The sequence below is a fragment of the Coregonus lavaretus genome (assembly GCF_964263955.1).
Source record: "Coregonus lavaretus genome assembly, chromosome: 5".
NCBI classification, from domain to species: Eukaryota; Metazoa; Chordata; class Actinopteri; order Salmoniformes; family Salmonidae; genus Coregonus; species Coregonus lavaretus.
Genome location: NC_139992.1, coordinates 30,161,834 through 30,177,472, shown reverse-complemented (window position 1 = coordinate 30,177,472; position 15,639 = coordinate 30,161,834). Strand labels below are relative to the sequence as shown.

General features: G+C 43.0%; 1 pseudogene across 1 annotated transcript in view; it reads left to right on the top strand.

Moving 5' to 3' along the window:
* The window catches only part of LOC311129229 (ceramide kinase-like), a 30,464-nt pseudogene extending 15,074 nt beyond the window's left edge, over positions 1-15,390 (top strand). The window contains exons 4-13 of the transcript XR_014615310.1: positions 186-312; positions 716-838; positions 1,815-1,881; positions 2,306-2,451; positions 4,847-4,909; positions 5,447-5,599; positions 5,839-6,033; positions 7,109-7,320; positions 13,085-13,293; positions 14,231-15,390. The product of XR_014615310.1 is annotated as a ceramide kinase-like (transcript). The remainder of the gene's footprint in view (positions 1-185; positions 313-715; positions 839-1,814; positions 1,882-2,305; positions 2,452-4,846; positions 4,910-5,446; positions 5,600-5,838; positions 6,034-7,108; positions 7,321-13,084; positions 13,294-14,230) is intronic.
* The last annotated feature ends 249 nt before the right edge of the window (positions 15,391-15,639 follow it).

Below are 15,639 nucleotides of genomic sequence, written 5' to 3'. Positions count from 1 at the left end.
GGGATACATAATCTGACATGGGATGGTTTGTGGAGGCAGACAACATCTTTGTTTTGTTTCATCTACCCTAACAAGCCAGGAATTCCGTTTTTTGTTGGAATGATAGTATCCTTCTTGACTTTTCAGTTTTTCTGTCTTTGTTATCTATTTTTCTATTTCTCTCTCTCACCTTTTTCTAAATATATTGTTCTACACGGAGAGGACCAAACATCACTGCTTGCGGTGTAAAGATATCATCTTCCATTGCTTAGATGAGGCACAGCGTTAACAGTGGGTCCAGACCATCAACAACCAGCTCTCACTACTCAGTATGTCCTTTTCAATGCAGACTGTTTTACTGGCCTTACTTTAAACAAACACCAACTTTAAAGGTTCATGATTTGAGAAACATCTATAAAGGCCTAATATGTTGTCTGTGTAAAGTGAGACCATTTTACCAACCATTAACACACTATTTAGCATCTTACAAAGAAGTACCTTTCCAATGCTTTTTGCTCATCTAGCCTTCAATATCCCAACAATTTATTCTAGAGAACATTAAGAGAATCAGTCAGAGGATGTCAGTTTGATGATGACGGAGCATTTCTGTAAAGTTTTGTTGGTTAATGAAAACTTCATGAAGTTGTCAGACAGTCACACTCTACCGTCCATTAAACTAAATGTTGAGTCCTCCATTTTAATGACCAAACCAGACTCTCCTTCACTTTGCAAGCAGCCGACCGAAACGCTTGCTAGTGTACATCAATCCCTACAGTGGAAAACAACACGGGAAGCGGATTTACGAGCAGAGAGTAAGCCCCACTCTTCTCCCGAGCCTCCATCTCCACCGACGTGATCGGTGAGTTCCTGTCAGAGGGCCTACATTAACATTTAAATAAAAAATTAGCTTTTATGGCCGGCAAATATTTATTTGTTGACTTGGCAAACAGCCTATACCCACCAACCACTCCCAAGAATATGATTTTATTTATAGCACCATCCATCAAGGGAACACTGTAATGGAAGCTGTGATAGTCGATAAACATGGGAATCCATTCCAAACACATCTATGATTCATGGGATGCTTTGGGAAGACCATGGAGCGTCTAGGGCAGGAGTACTCAACTCTTACCCTACGAGGTCCGGAGCCTGCTGATTTTCTGTTCTCCCTGATAATTAATTGCACCCACTTGGTGTGCCAGGTCTAAATCAGAACCCTGATTAGAGGGGGACAATGAAAACGAGGACTGGAACTGGCTTCGAGGTCCAGAGTTGAGTTTGAGGGGTCTAGGGTATTAGCAGGGGGAGGCATCACATAGCTTGTGAAGATCATGGATCGTCTAGGGCAGGGATGGGCAACTCCAGTCCTCGGGGGCCGGAGTGGTGTTTAACTTCTTCCCCATCCCTAGCAAAAACAGCTGATTTTAAACTAATCGCATTCTAAACTGAAGAGCATGATTAGTTGATTATTGGAGTCAGGTGTGTTAGCTGGGGCTGGGGCAAAAGTGTGACACCAATCAGGACCCCGAGAACTGGAGTTGCCGATCCCTTGTCTAGGGTATTGGCAGCTCGTGACCATAGAACCGTCATGGGCTTAAGGCTGGACCCAGCCCCATAGCTCGAGGTGTTTTAATTGGTGTTGGCATTTCACCATTCGTTGGAACACCTTAATGGTAAAAAAAATAAATAATTCCTTTAAGACAATGGGAGGAGCAATACTGTGTGCAGGATTCTTGGCTTAACTATTTTGTGTTGTGTGTGCAATGTCTTGACTAGATAGACTTGAGATATTCGTCATGGGTTTTTAATACTGACAAAATAACTTGTTTCCATAGTTACGGAGAGTGCCAATCATGCCAGGGATCACTTGAAGACTAAGGTAGATCTGAAGCAATGTGACGGGTGAGTTTTAGACCCAGTAGGAAGACACTTCCATTACCTGGCATAGACTTTATTATCTCAGTCAGAAATTACTTTGTTGGTGCAAAAGTCTAAGTGAAGATTTCCGTACAAAACAGTCCATGTCCAACCACAATGCATTCATGTCTGAGGGAAGGGGACTGCTGAGAGCGAAGTGGACATTAATGGCAGTATCAATGCAACAACAACATTAACATGAAAGCTTAGGGGGGCAGAGTGTCTTCGGGTTTTTACTCCTCCCTTGTACTTGATTGATCAATTAATTGATTAGTCAGGAAATCCCTCACCTGGTTGTCTAGATCTTAATTGGACACAAATTGAAAGGAAATAACAAAAACCAGCAGACACTCTAAGGCTGGTCTCAAAGGAGTGTTTTCATGCATCGTGGGTGTGTTTCCCTGTTCAGGGTGGTGTGTGTGGGAGGGGACGGGATGTTCAGCGAGGTTGTCCACGGCCTGGTCTCTAGGACCAAGAGTGATTCCAGAGTGGACCAGAACCAACTGAACCAGGACCTGGTTCCATGTGCGCCCTGCATCGGAATCATCCCTGCAGGTGAGAGAGGAGGGGTGGGGAGAGGAGAGGGGAAGGGAGGAGAGAAGCAAAGGAGAGAAATGGAGGAGAGGATAAAGAAGGGGAGAAGGTAAGGTAAAGGCCAGTTATAGCCCATAGAGTAGGACTGTGTTATACCTCCTCTGTTAGTGGCCATGGCTATGATTGACTCCCACGGTAGCTAACCTTAGCCCCCATGTTCTGTTATCTGGCTGTTGCTGAGTTACGGGTAGCAATTTCTATAGCAACAGGGCTTGGGGTCCCACAGGGTGTTGTGAAGGGTCTATCACTCAAAACTCCATTAGAAGGGGGCCTGTTGTGCTTCGTGACAGTAAAAAAAAAAAATCATCATACATTTCACCACCGTGAAATCCATTACTTCACAATACCCAAGGTTGAAGATGGAGGAGGAGAATCAAGTCACAGCTGGTTAGGCCTATAGCTTCAGTGATTCTGCAGGTTAATGCTACTTCTTAGCATTGAGTGCCTGCTGCTGCTGTGGTCCAGAATTACAGCCTTTTTCCAGTCAGTCAGACGAAGATGAAATTATTTTTCACTATATCTACAGAAAAGTTATCACAGTATCACAGTTTTTGTTGTGCATTTGCCTTGGTTGGTTTCCTACTGACAGGTTTCATGAGGTCAAGTATGGCTTTTTCTGCTGCGACTGCTTAGCCTGTATAAACCTTTTAAATATTGTTACCTATCAATCAATCATTACATAGTTTTGAGGCTGATAAGTGATAGTGATAAGAAACTATCATGGTGTACTTCAGTTCCATATACTAGGAGAAATAATAACTCAAAGTAATAATGATGTATTAATCAGACGTGGTAAGATAACGAACAGAACCTCTCAGTATCAAATAGACTTTCACTGAATAATATGAGTGTTTACAAAGTCAACACAGCACACATACAGCCTTGGTTACACGTCCCCAGTTTTATCAGGTAACCTACCTAGATACCTAGTGGCTGTGTGTAATTCAACGCATTCACATTGTCTTATCACATATTTTCTAGGTACTATGTTTAGTTAAATGACTGAACCTTGACTGTTATTCTATTAGTTAGGCAGACAGTGATAATGAGAGAAGCTTTGGAAAGATTCAAATGAGGAAGTGAGTCAAAACTGCAGAAAATATCTCCTAGATAAGAATCTGGAAATTCACGGAGGGATATTTTTAGCTGAGAGAGTAGCTAGTTTCCTCTCTTCTGTGAATATTTTGACTGGGTGTTAAGATTTGTTGTTTGAAAATGACTACACGCTTGGCTCACACAATCACACACCCAAGGCAGCCAGGCTTCCTTCACACAGATATCTTCAGTCTTCACTTGAGTAAGAAATAAGGAAGTGTAAACCAGTCTGTAGCACTACAGTAAGTTTAGATTTAAATTCAGGAACTTTTCAAAAAGTATTGGAGAAGCAAACCAATCAGCCAATGTCACCATTTTACTCTCCGCTGTGTCATTGTCAGATTCTTCATAAGAGCAATCTGAAAAGAGAGGAGTGTGATTACTAAGCAATGATGAAGAGAGGAAGATAACTCCTCTTCATACTCATCTCTGTGTCCATCTGTAAACGGCAGGTCTGATTTCCCAGGCTGCTCTCTGTTCTGTCACGGTTCCCTGAGTCAGCTGAAAACATCTACCTTGCATCCCAAATAGCACCCTATTCCCTATATAGTGCAATACTTTTGATCAGGGCCTATTAGGGAATAGGGTGCCATTTGGGAAGCATTCCTAGCATCAGTCTGTTGTCTAGCTGTAGAGATGGAAATAGGAAATAAGTCTGTCTCCTCACCGGTCTGTCTTGGTGTCATTGGTGCGTCTCAACAGATAGTAAATTATCAAACTGTGACAGATATGCCTGAAATTACTGTCCCCCGGCTGAACGGTAGAGCACGGTCAATAGAGACCTATTACCATAATATCAAATCAGAGATTTCGAAGTCAAACTGAACATTTCTCTCAAGTGCCAGGCAGGGTCTGCATCTCGCTTTCCCCTCATTTACTGTGTAGTGAGTGCTGATTGCCCAGACCCAGACAGACCCATTGGCTATGATATCTTTCTTTGGCTCTGATACATATCACCTATTTTCTGCCTAATAATACTACTTAAACTGTTTTTCTAACTCTGTCTCAAAACTCTCTTCTTCAAAAACTTTTCTGGTCATTGATGATTCAATAAAACAATATTTAAACAATGAAAACTCCCCGTGACAAAGTCCTGGGCTAAAAAGCAATTTCAATAGAGATTTTACATTGAACAGTCCAGAACTAGGGTTAATCTGTTTCTGGGAAAACGGCCCCCAAAGTTGATGGTTTGGGATTTGTCCTGAGACTCAAGGTGCTATTACGTGACTGACATGTGGCCTGCATTTCTCCTATCCAACAGGTTTGACTGACTGTATCTGATATGCTACAACAGGCACCAACGATCCAGTGACTTCATGGGAAAGTAGCCATACACACACACATACATACATACATACATACATACATACATACATACATACATACATTCACACACACACACACACACACACTCCATACCAAACAGGTCTACCTGTCCACGCAGAGATTTAATAGATTTTCTTACCAATATATCTCTGTCACAATGCTCACGATTAGCTACATCTCTCAATAGTACAGCATTCTATGTCCTGCATGTACACTTGTGGTGTCCCATGCACACACAGTCTGGAGTGTGGTTTAAAGAGATAACATTGCACTCTACTAGAGTCCTGTCCAGGAGGTGTACTTGTACATCAATGTGCCTCACGGCACAGAAACAGGTAGCGTGGACAAGGCTTACTTGTCCAAAGCTTACTTATTGCACTCTGCTTAACCGACTTGACTGATATTGAAATGGCATTGACCCCAACCCTGACTCCAAGACTATTCTATATGGAGTGTTCTGTGACGACATTCCAACCAATTGAATAAGGCCCTTTCTGTCTGTCTATTCTGTCTATTCTGTTTGTTCCTCCTCCAGGTGACTCCCAACCCATGGACGTGTGTTCTGTCCATCACAACAACACCTTCCTCAGGTACTCCGTCTCGCTGTTCGGATACGGTTTCTACGGAGACGTGCTGACGGACAGCGAGAAGAAGCGCTGGATGGGGCCTTCCAGATACGACCTCTCAGGTAAATAATGGAGTTATAATTGTTATTACAATGTAATTACCACATTATTAGAATGTAGTTACAATTGCAGTCAAACAATGTAATAACGGTATTATTATTAGATAATATGTTATGTAATAGAAACAATCCTAAATTTTCCCGAAAATGACCTACAGTGAAAGGGAGGAATGAGTGGAGAAAATAAACATTTCACACGTCACCATCAGGATATTCAAAGCCACACACTGCTTCTGTTGCAGGTCTAAAGACGTTCCTGACCCATCAGTACTATGAAGGGACCGTCGCTTTCCTGCCCGCTGACGACAACCTGGGGAACCCTAGAGACAAGATCAAATGCAAAACTGGGTGCCATATCTGTGAGCAGGGTGCCAACAATAGGCAGCCCCTCTCAGTGGATCATGTCTACAACATGGCTGAAGAGAACTCTGACAAGGGTAAGAGGTTATTGCCCTCTGTAAGTCTGTGCTGTGTGTAGTCTTTTCCCTGTTGCCATGTCTGTTGATAAAGCTGACAATTACCCAGCCATAAGCATGATGTCCCTCCTGTCCTCACGTCTGTTCCCTCGTCTGTCTGTCTCTCCCTCACTGCTATGACTCCCTACAGACAGTCAGAGTAGACCGTTTGGTGTTGAACACACACACACACTCCTCACAGCCCACTCTTCTCGTCACAGCCCCCCCCCCCCCCCCCTCTCTTCTCAGACGGCGTTTGTTTATTCAGAGCAGCAGATAGGAGGATACGTCGTGTTTTACTGAGAGCCACAGAGAGATTCCCTTTTTCCTCTCCTCTTCCGGGACTCTAATTGGTGTTAATTCCCGGCTTCTCTGTTGTGCTTGGCTGGGACACAAAACACACAGAGGGAGACAGAACCCCACTAATTAGGGAGATAGTCGGCCTGGCTGCCGGAGTTGGCGGGGGACTTGCTGTGCTCGTTTTGGCGATCAAATCTCCAACAACTGCTTAAGCAATGGGGCAAGATGCCGGCTGGGTGCCACGTCACAAACAAGCCTCCCGAAATGTTAATGTGTGAGGGACACTTGAGAGGTTCCCGAGCTAAGACGATGCCAAGGCCCACAATAAAGATTGTAAATGTCTAATCATAATCCGATTGGTAGTTTTTGAAGACATCTAATAATTTACTTTCCAATTAAATGTATTTGTTTTTTAATCCCTGTGGACTTGTTAATGTTGGGTCAGGTTATCGCTCCCGTGAGTTTGTTTTACGAGACAAGGAGAAGACTAAGCGTTTTATGGCCTCGGATCACATAATATTCCCCCTGCGATCAGAGATATTATCGTAAAACACTCAGACATTTTGGAGTTACTGTACATCCCCCATTAAACCACTCAACCACTAATTTAATGGCAGAATACTTTGATTCACCTGAGTGTTACTGAGTGGTATCACATGAGTGTAATAACACATAATATTTTGTCCAGCCTCGCTCCTGATTTAAGAGCACCCCAAAGATGGCACGTTTAATCGATCAACTCCTCGTGTGTTTAAAGAGACCAGCGGTGATAGTTTATGGCGGGTGATCCAGGGGAAGTTCCTAGCAATCAACGCTGCCAGTATGAGCTGTGCCTGTCCTCGCAGCCCTAGAGGCCTGTCGCCCTCTGCCCACCTGGCCGATGGCACCACGGACCTCATCCTGGTACGCAAGGCCTCCCGCCTCGACTTCCTCCAACACCTCATACGACAAACCAACAAGGACAACCAGGTAGGTAACTCTTTGAGTTGTTATTGTTATTCCTTTTTTGCTATTTATTCATTTTCACATTGGCAATCATAAAATATCATTAGATGTAAGATGATTCAATCAGAGGGGGATATCATCCCCCCAAAAAGGTTATAAGAATTAGCAAAGAAATTTGCAAAGTAAATACTATTATTTTCAAACCATATTAATCTCAGGTAATGTATTGTGGATCAAGCCAGTAAAACTTTTGAAAGTCACAAGGAGTTCAGGTGGAGATGGAGAATGCCTCAGTCACTTACTCACTCAGTCACTCTCAGCTCTCCCACGTACTGCATGTCATGGGTTACTCAGCCTTCACAGAGAGAGATGGGGATTGAGTGGGAGAGAGTTTCCCTGTACTTTGCTTCCTGGTTTAGTTGGCTGACACAGCTCTTTCTAAATCAGGGTATACCTCAGTTCAGACATTTGCTTCCCACTCCGCTCTCTCACTTTTCGTAAATATCCCAATTCTGCAAAGCGATCTGGATAACTTGCATCATCCTCCTGCGCATACTGCCACACACACACACATGCATACCCTACCAGTCAAAAGTTTGGACACACCTACTCATTCCAGGGTTTTTACTATTTTCTACATTATACAGTCGTGGTCAAAAGTGTTGAGAATGACACAAATACTAATTTTCACAAAGGCTGCTGCCTCAGTTTTGATGATGGCAATTTGCATATACTCCAGAATGTCATGAAGAGTGATCAGATGAATTGCAATTAATTGCAAAGTCCCTCTTTGCCATGAAAATGAAATTAATCCCAAAAAAACATTTCCACTGCATTTCAGCCCTGCCACAAAAGGACCAGCTGCCATCATGTCAGTGATTCTCTCGTTAACACAGGTGAGAGTGTTGACGAGGACAAGGCTGGAGATCACTCTGTCATGCTGATTGAGTTAGAATAACAGACTGGAAGCTTTAAAAAGGAGGGTGGTGCTTGAAATCATTGTTCTTCCTCTGTTAACCATGGTTACCTGCAAGGAAACACGTGCCGTCATCATTGCTTTGCACAAAAAGGGCTTCACAGGCAAGGATATTGCTGCTAGTAAGATTGCACCTAAATCAACCATTTATCGGATCATCAAGAACTTCAAGGAGAGAGGTTCAATTGTTATGAAGAAGGCGTCAGGGCGCCCAATAAAGTCCAGCAAGCGCCAGGACGTCTCCTGAAGTTGATTCAGCTGCGGGATCGGGGCACCACCAGTGCAGAGCTTGCTCAGGAATGGCAGCAGGCAGGTGTGAGTGCATCTGCAAGCACAGTGAGGCTTTTGGAGGATGGCCTGGTGTCAAGAAGGGCAGCAAAGAAGCCACTTCTCTCCAGGAAAAACATCAGGGACAGACTGATATTCTGCAAAAGGTACAGGGATTGGACTGCTGAGTACTGGGGTAAAGTCATTTTCTCTGATGAATCCCCTTTCCGATTGTTTGGGGCATCCGGAAAACACCTTGTCTGTAGAAGACAAGGTGAGCGCTACCATCAGTCCTGTGTCATGCCAACAGTAAAGCATCCTGAGACCATTCATGTGTGGGGTTGCTTCTCAGCCAAGGGCGTGGGCTCACTCACAATTTTGCCTAAGAACACAGCCATGAATAAAGAATGGTACCAACACATCCTCCGAGAGCAACTTCTCCCAACCATCCAAGAACAGTTTGGTGACGACCAATGCCTTTTCCAGCATGATGGAGCACCTTGCCATAAGGCAAAAGTGATAACTAAGTGACTCGGGGAACAAACATCAACATTTTGGGTCCATGGCCAGGAAACTCCCCAGATCTTAATCCCATTGAGAACTTGTGGTCGATCCTCAAGAGCCGGGTGGACAAACAAAAGCCCACAAATTCTGACAAACTCCAAGCATTGATTATGCAAGAATGGGCTGCCATCAGTCAGGATGTGGCCCAGAAGTTAATTGACAGCATGCCAGGGCGGATTGCAGAGGTCTTGAAAAAGAAGGGTCAACACTGCAAATATTGACTCTTTGCATAAATGTAATTGTCAATAAAAGCCTTTGACACTTATGGAATGCTTGTAATTATACGTCAGTATACAGTGAGGGAAACAAGTATTTGATCCCCTGCTGATTTAGTACGTTTGCCCACTGACAAAGACATGATCAGTCTATAATTTTAATGGTAGGCTTATTTGAACAGTGAGAGACAGAATAACAACAAAAAAATCCAGAAAAACGCATGTCAAAAATGTTATAAATTGATTTGCATTTTAATGAGGGAAATAAGTATTTGACCCCTCTGCAAAACATGACGTAGTACTTGGTGGCAAAACCCTTGTTGGCAATCACAGAGGTCAGATGTTTCTTGTAGTAGGCCACCAGGTTTGCACACATCTCAGGAGGGATTTTGTCCCACTCCTCTTTGCAGATCTTCTCCAAGTCATTAAGGTTTCGAGGCTGACGTTTGGCAACTCAAACCTTCATCTCCCTCCACAGATTTTCTATGGGATTAAGGTGTGGAGACTGGCTAGGCCACTCCAGGACCTTAATGTGCTTCTTCTTGAGCCACTCCTTTGTTGCCTTGGCCGTGTGTTTTGGGTCATTGTCATGCTGGAATACCCATCCACGACCCATTTTCAACGCCCTGGCTGAGGGAAGGAGGTTCTCAACCAAGATTTGACGGTACATGGCCCCGTCCATCGTCCCTTTGATGCGGTGAAGTTGTCCTGTCCCCTTAGCAGAAAAACACCCCCAAACCATAATGTTTCCATCTCCATGTTTGACGGTGGGGATGGGGTTCTTGGGGTCATAGGCAGCATTCCTCCTCCTCCAAACACGGCGAGTTGAGTTGATGCCAAAGAGCTCCATTTTGGCCTCATCTGATCACAACACTTTCACCCAGTTCTCCTCTGAATCATTCAGATGTTAATTAGCAAACTTCAGACGGGCATGTACAGTGAGGGAAAAAAGTATTTGATCCCCTGCTGATTTTGTACGTTTGCCCACTGACAAAGACATGATCAGTCTATAATTTTAATGGTAGGCTTATTTGAACAGTGAGAGACAAAAAAATCCAGAAAAACACATGTCAAAAATGTTATAAATTGATTTGCATTTTAATGAGGGGAATAAGTATTTGACCCCTCTCAATCAGAAAGATTCTTGGCTCCAAGGTGTCTTTTATACAGGTAACGAGCTGAGATTAGGAGCACACTCTTAAAGGGAGTGCTCCTAATCTCAGCTTGTTACCTGTATAAAAGACACCTGTGCACAGAAGCAATCAATCAATCAGATTCCAAACTCTCCACCATGGCCAAGACCAAAGAGCTCTCCAAGGATGTCAGGGACAAGATTGTAGACCTACACAAGGCTGGAATGGGCTACAAGACCATCGCCAAGCAGCTTGGTGAGAAGGTAACAACAGTTGGTGCAATTATTCGCAAATGGAAGAAACACAAAAGAACTGTCAATCTCCCTCGGCCTGGGGCTCCATGCAAGATCTCACCTCGTAGAGTTGCAATGATCATGAGAACGGTGAGGAATCAGCCCAGAACTACACGTGAGGATCTTGTCAATGATCTCAAGGCAGCTGGGACCATAGTCACCAAGAAAACATTTGGTAACACACTACTCCGTGAAGGACTGAAATCCTGCAGCGCCCGCAAGGTCCCCCTGCTCAAGAAAGCACATATACAGTGAGGGAAAAAAGTATTTGATCCCCTGCAAACGTACAAAATTAGCAGGGGATCAAATACTTTGTTCCCTCACTGTACCATAGTAACATCTGACAAAAATATCTCATAACACTGAAGCAGCAAACTTTGTGAAGACCAATACTTGTGTCATTCTCAAAACTTTTGACCACGACTGTAGAATAATAGTGAACACATCACAACTATGAAATAACACATATGGAATCATGTAGTAACCAAAAAAGTCTTAAACAAATCAAAATATATTTATATATTTGAGATTCTTCAAAGTAGCCACCTTTTGCCTTGATGACAGCTTTGCACACTCTTGACATTCTCTCAACCAGCTTCATGAGGTACTCACCTGGAATGCATTTCAATTAACAGGTGTGCCTTGTTAAAAGTTAATTTGTGGAATTTCTTTCCTTAATGCGTTTGAGCCAATCAGTTGTGTTGTGACAAGGTAGGGGTGGTATACAGAAGATAGCCCTATTTGGTAAAATACCAAGTCCATATTATGGCAAGAACAGCTCAAATAAGCAAAGAGAAACGACAGTCCATCATTACTTTAAGACATGAAGGTCAGTCAATACGGAACATTTCAAGAATTTGTGAAGTTTCTTCAAATGCAGTCGCTAAAAAACATCAATCGCTATGATGAAACTGGCTCTCATGAGGACCGCCACAGGAAAGGAAGACCCAGAGTTACCTCTGCTGCAGAGGATAAGTTCATTAGAGTTAACTGCACCTCAGATTGCAGCCCAAATAAATGCTTCACAGAGTTCAAATAACACACATCTCAAAATCAACTGTTCAGAGGAGACTATGTGAATCAGGCCTTCATGGTCGAATTCCTGCAAAGAAACCACTACTAAATGACACCAATAATAAGAAGAGACTTGCTTGGACCAAGAAATACGAGCAATGGACATTAGACCGGTGGAAATCTGTCCTTTGGTCTGATGAGTCCAAATTTGACATTTCTGGTTCCAACCACCATGTCTTTGTGAGACGCAGACTAGGTGAACGGATGATCTCCGCATGTGTGGTTCCCACTGTGAAGCATGGAGGAGGAGGTGTGATGGTGCTTTGCTGGTGACACTGTCTGTGATTTATTTAGAATTGCAGGCACACTTTACCAGCATGGCTACCACAGCATTCTTCAGCGATACGCCATCCCATCGGGTTTGCGCTTAGTGGGACTATAATTTGTTTTTCAACAGAACAATGACCCAAAACACACCTCCAGGCTGTGTAAGGGCTATTTGACCAAGAAGGATGATTGAGTGCGGCATCAGATGACCTGGCCTCCACAATCACCCGACCTCAACCCAATTGAGATGGTTTGGGATGAGTTGGACTGCAGAGTGAAGGAAAAGCAGCCAACAAGTTCTCAGCATATGTGGGAACTCCTTCAAGACTGTTGGAAAAGCATTCCTCATGAAGTTGGTTGAGAGAGTGCAAAGCTGTCATCAAGGCAAAGTGTAGCTACTTTGAAGAATCTCAAATATAAAATATATTTTGATTTGTTTAAGACTTTTTTGGTTACTACATGATTTCATATGTGTTATTTCATAGTTTTGATGTCTTCACTATTATTCTACAATGTAGAAATTGTAAAAATAAAGAAGAACCCTGGAATGAGTAGGTGTGTCCAAACTTTTGACTGGTACTGTACAAACAGGTGGGATGGTAGGATGTTCATTGCATTATACCTGTTTAATATCTGCATAGCCAATCCACCAAGGAGCGAAACAAGGAGTGAGAGGCCACTAAGTGTATTCATAGTTTTGTCAGAAAGCCTTTTAGGGGACACTTGGTATGAGTGTGATGGAGAATAAATCGCTCTCAGACACTCTCTCCTCTCTTCTCAGACAGTCTGTGGAGTAGAACTGAGTAGTGATGGGAGGATAAAGAGAGATTGTTTTCTGAGGCAGTGAAAGATTGAGCCCTTGGTACTGTTGACTGACCCTTTCTTTTCGGCCTCTTTTCCCTACTTTCTCTCCATCCCCTCGTCTTCACTCCCTCATTCTCTATATACTGTACCTCCCTCCCCTAACTTCCCACCATCCCTCCCTCTCTGCCTCCACAGTTTGACATGTCCTTCATGGAGGTTCACCGTGTGCGGCGGTTCCGGTTCATTCCGAAGCGCAGCAACGTGACCTCAGAGGTGGACCTGAGTGAGACAAGCGAGAAGAAGATCTTTAACCAGATCTGTACAGCCCATCCCAGCTACGACACAGGCCATAGCAACTGGAACTGTGACGGGGAGATCCTGCCTCATGCGGCTATACAAGTCAAGTCAATTTTAATCTATTGGTTTTGTTAAGAGATTTAGGAAGTTTGAGGTTTACCCACACGCAAACACACACAAGTGGTCCCACTTCTTCCACCACAACATCAGTAGAGATCATTATATAGCATGATGGTGGCTCTCCCTCCACCACAACGATTTCAGTAGAGATTTTTATATAGCATGACAGTGGCTTTCCTCCTGAATACATCATTTACTTGATGCTCCGTTATACTTTGCCAATGAGGCATGGCTGTGTAATTCTAGTATATCTAATTTAATATCCCTCCCACTGTTAAGAGCCTACTCACTTTTAATTAAAATACAAGTCCATTCATTTATTGCCTTTTTCCTCTCCAGTAATTGTTCTTGGAATGAGTCAGCAAATGAGCAGCTGAGATAATTGATGGTGATAACCCTGATCGCCCCTAAAACAATCAGAAAAAAAAGAAGACAGAAAGAAATCGGCTGCTTTCTTTCACTGCTGAATATCAGTAGGTGACTTCAATTTTTTTTCTTCCATTGGTTCCATTGCACCAGGCAAGCTCAGTCAAGCACAGCTGAAGTATTTGAAAGAAAACAAATATTAATTGAACCACCAGTGTGACTGACTGGAAAATAAAATCTGTATGGTCTTTGCAGCATCATCTGAGTTTAACTTTTATTAAAGTCGGGGTCTCCATACTGCATTAACAACTGCCACACTACTAACGGACCATTCCAGGTCTCATCACAGTGTTTCTGTAACCAAGCCACGTGGAAGCTAAATACCAATCTCAATTTTTACTCTAAAATTGACAATAAAGCTTCTGAACTTGGAACTTCAGCTCCATTCCATTAGTTTTAAACATCTGTGATATGGACAGTAAAGTCAGACTGGAAACGAACACTCATCATATTGATGAATGTGTAACTTTCCTTCTGTGCGTCTCTGTCTCCCTACAGTGTTCACTGCCAGCTGATCAGACTATTTGCCTGAGGCGTCGAGAGGGGGGCCACACTTGACGCATACACATGGTCTGTAATAGAAGGATCTAATCTAATCTCTCGTGGCAAGCTGAGGGTGACCAACTGTCCTGAGTTGTGCTAGAAAGTCCTGCATTTTGACCCTTTATCCCTCATCCTGCAACCACACATGCATGTCCCACATTTTATAAAAACATAACATTGAAAAAAATAAAAATAAATAAATAATGTGTCTCGTATTTCAGACTTCCCATTTATTTGATGAGAATTGCTGTCAGGTTGCGCTTTTGACAAGATATATAGGCTATCATATGGAGCTTACCCTTCCCAGTCAAGTATATTTTCTGATACATCTTCACCCAGGGCAACAGTTAGTCTATTTAGAAGTTACTTAGTTAAGACTAGTTGTCTCTGCAGAGTACCCCTCTTCACTAGCAGTGGTTTGTCTTCTGTGTGTAGGGTAATGTCTTTGTGAGAGTGCCATCATAATGAGTTAGCGCCGTTACAATTATACACCAGACTGCCAACAGACAGATGCTGCCTCCTACAGCCAAAACATCAACCAACTCCAGGACACACACACGCACTCCATGCACACACACTCTCACACACACACACACACACACACACACACACATCTATCATCTGCCACTGTGAAACTAAACACAGACCTAAACTCTCAATACTGTGGGAGGCTCAGCCTGTTCTTTTGGAAACCTCTCCAAGATCATTACTGGTTGCTGTGAATGGCCATGATTATATTTCAGCTCTGAGCTGTGAGTGAATCAGGTAGTGCTATAATGTTCCTTGTGGGTCTATGGTCTCTGTGGCTGTCAGATTCTGATGAACTGGCTGATGTGAGTCTCTTTGCTGTATAATACATATATCTGTGTGGAACCAAAAGGTGCCATGTCAGTCCCACCCTGACTCACTAAGCCAGCTGACTAGGGGAAACATTTTGACTGTAACACAGATAACACATGGGTCTTGTATGGCTAGTCCTGCTGAAGGCTTTATAATGACTGAATATTATGTAATCCATTCCTCTTGCAGGTCTCAAGATGACATGACAAACTGTATGTAACTAACCTGTGATGTGGATTAGGATGTGATATGTATGAATGTTTGGATACAGTTGAATAAAGTGCTTTTAAACTAATATTAGCTTGTTGTTAACATAATTTTTTTTAAAGATTGTGACTTTGGTGTCAAGTGCAAATAGATTTTTTACAGTAGCCTTTGAGGCTTTTAAGAAATGTAAAGCCTTCATCAAGGTTTTGTAGTGGGTATATGTACAGTACCAGTCAAAAGTTTGGACACACCTACTCATTCAAGGGTTTTTCTTTATTTTTACTATTTTCTACATTGTAGAATAATAGTGAAGATAT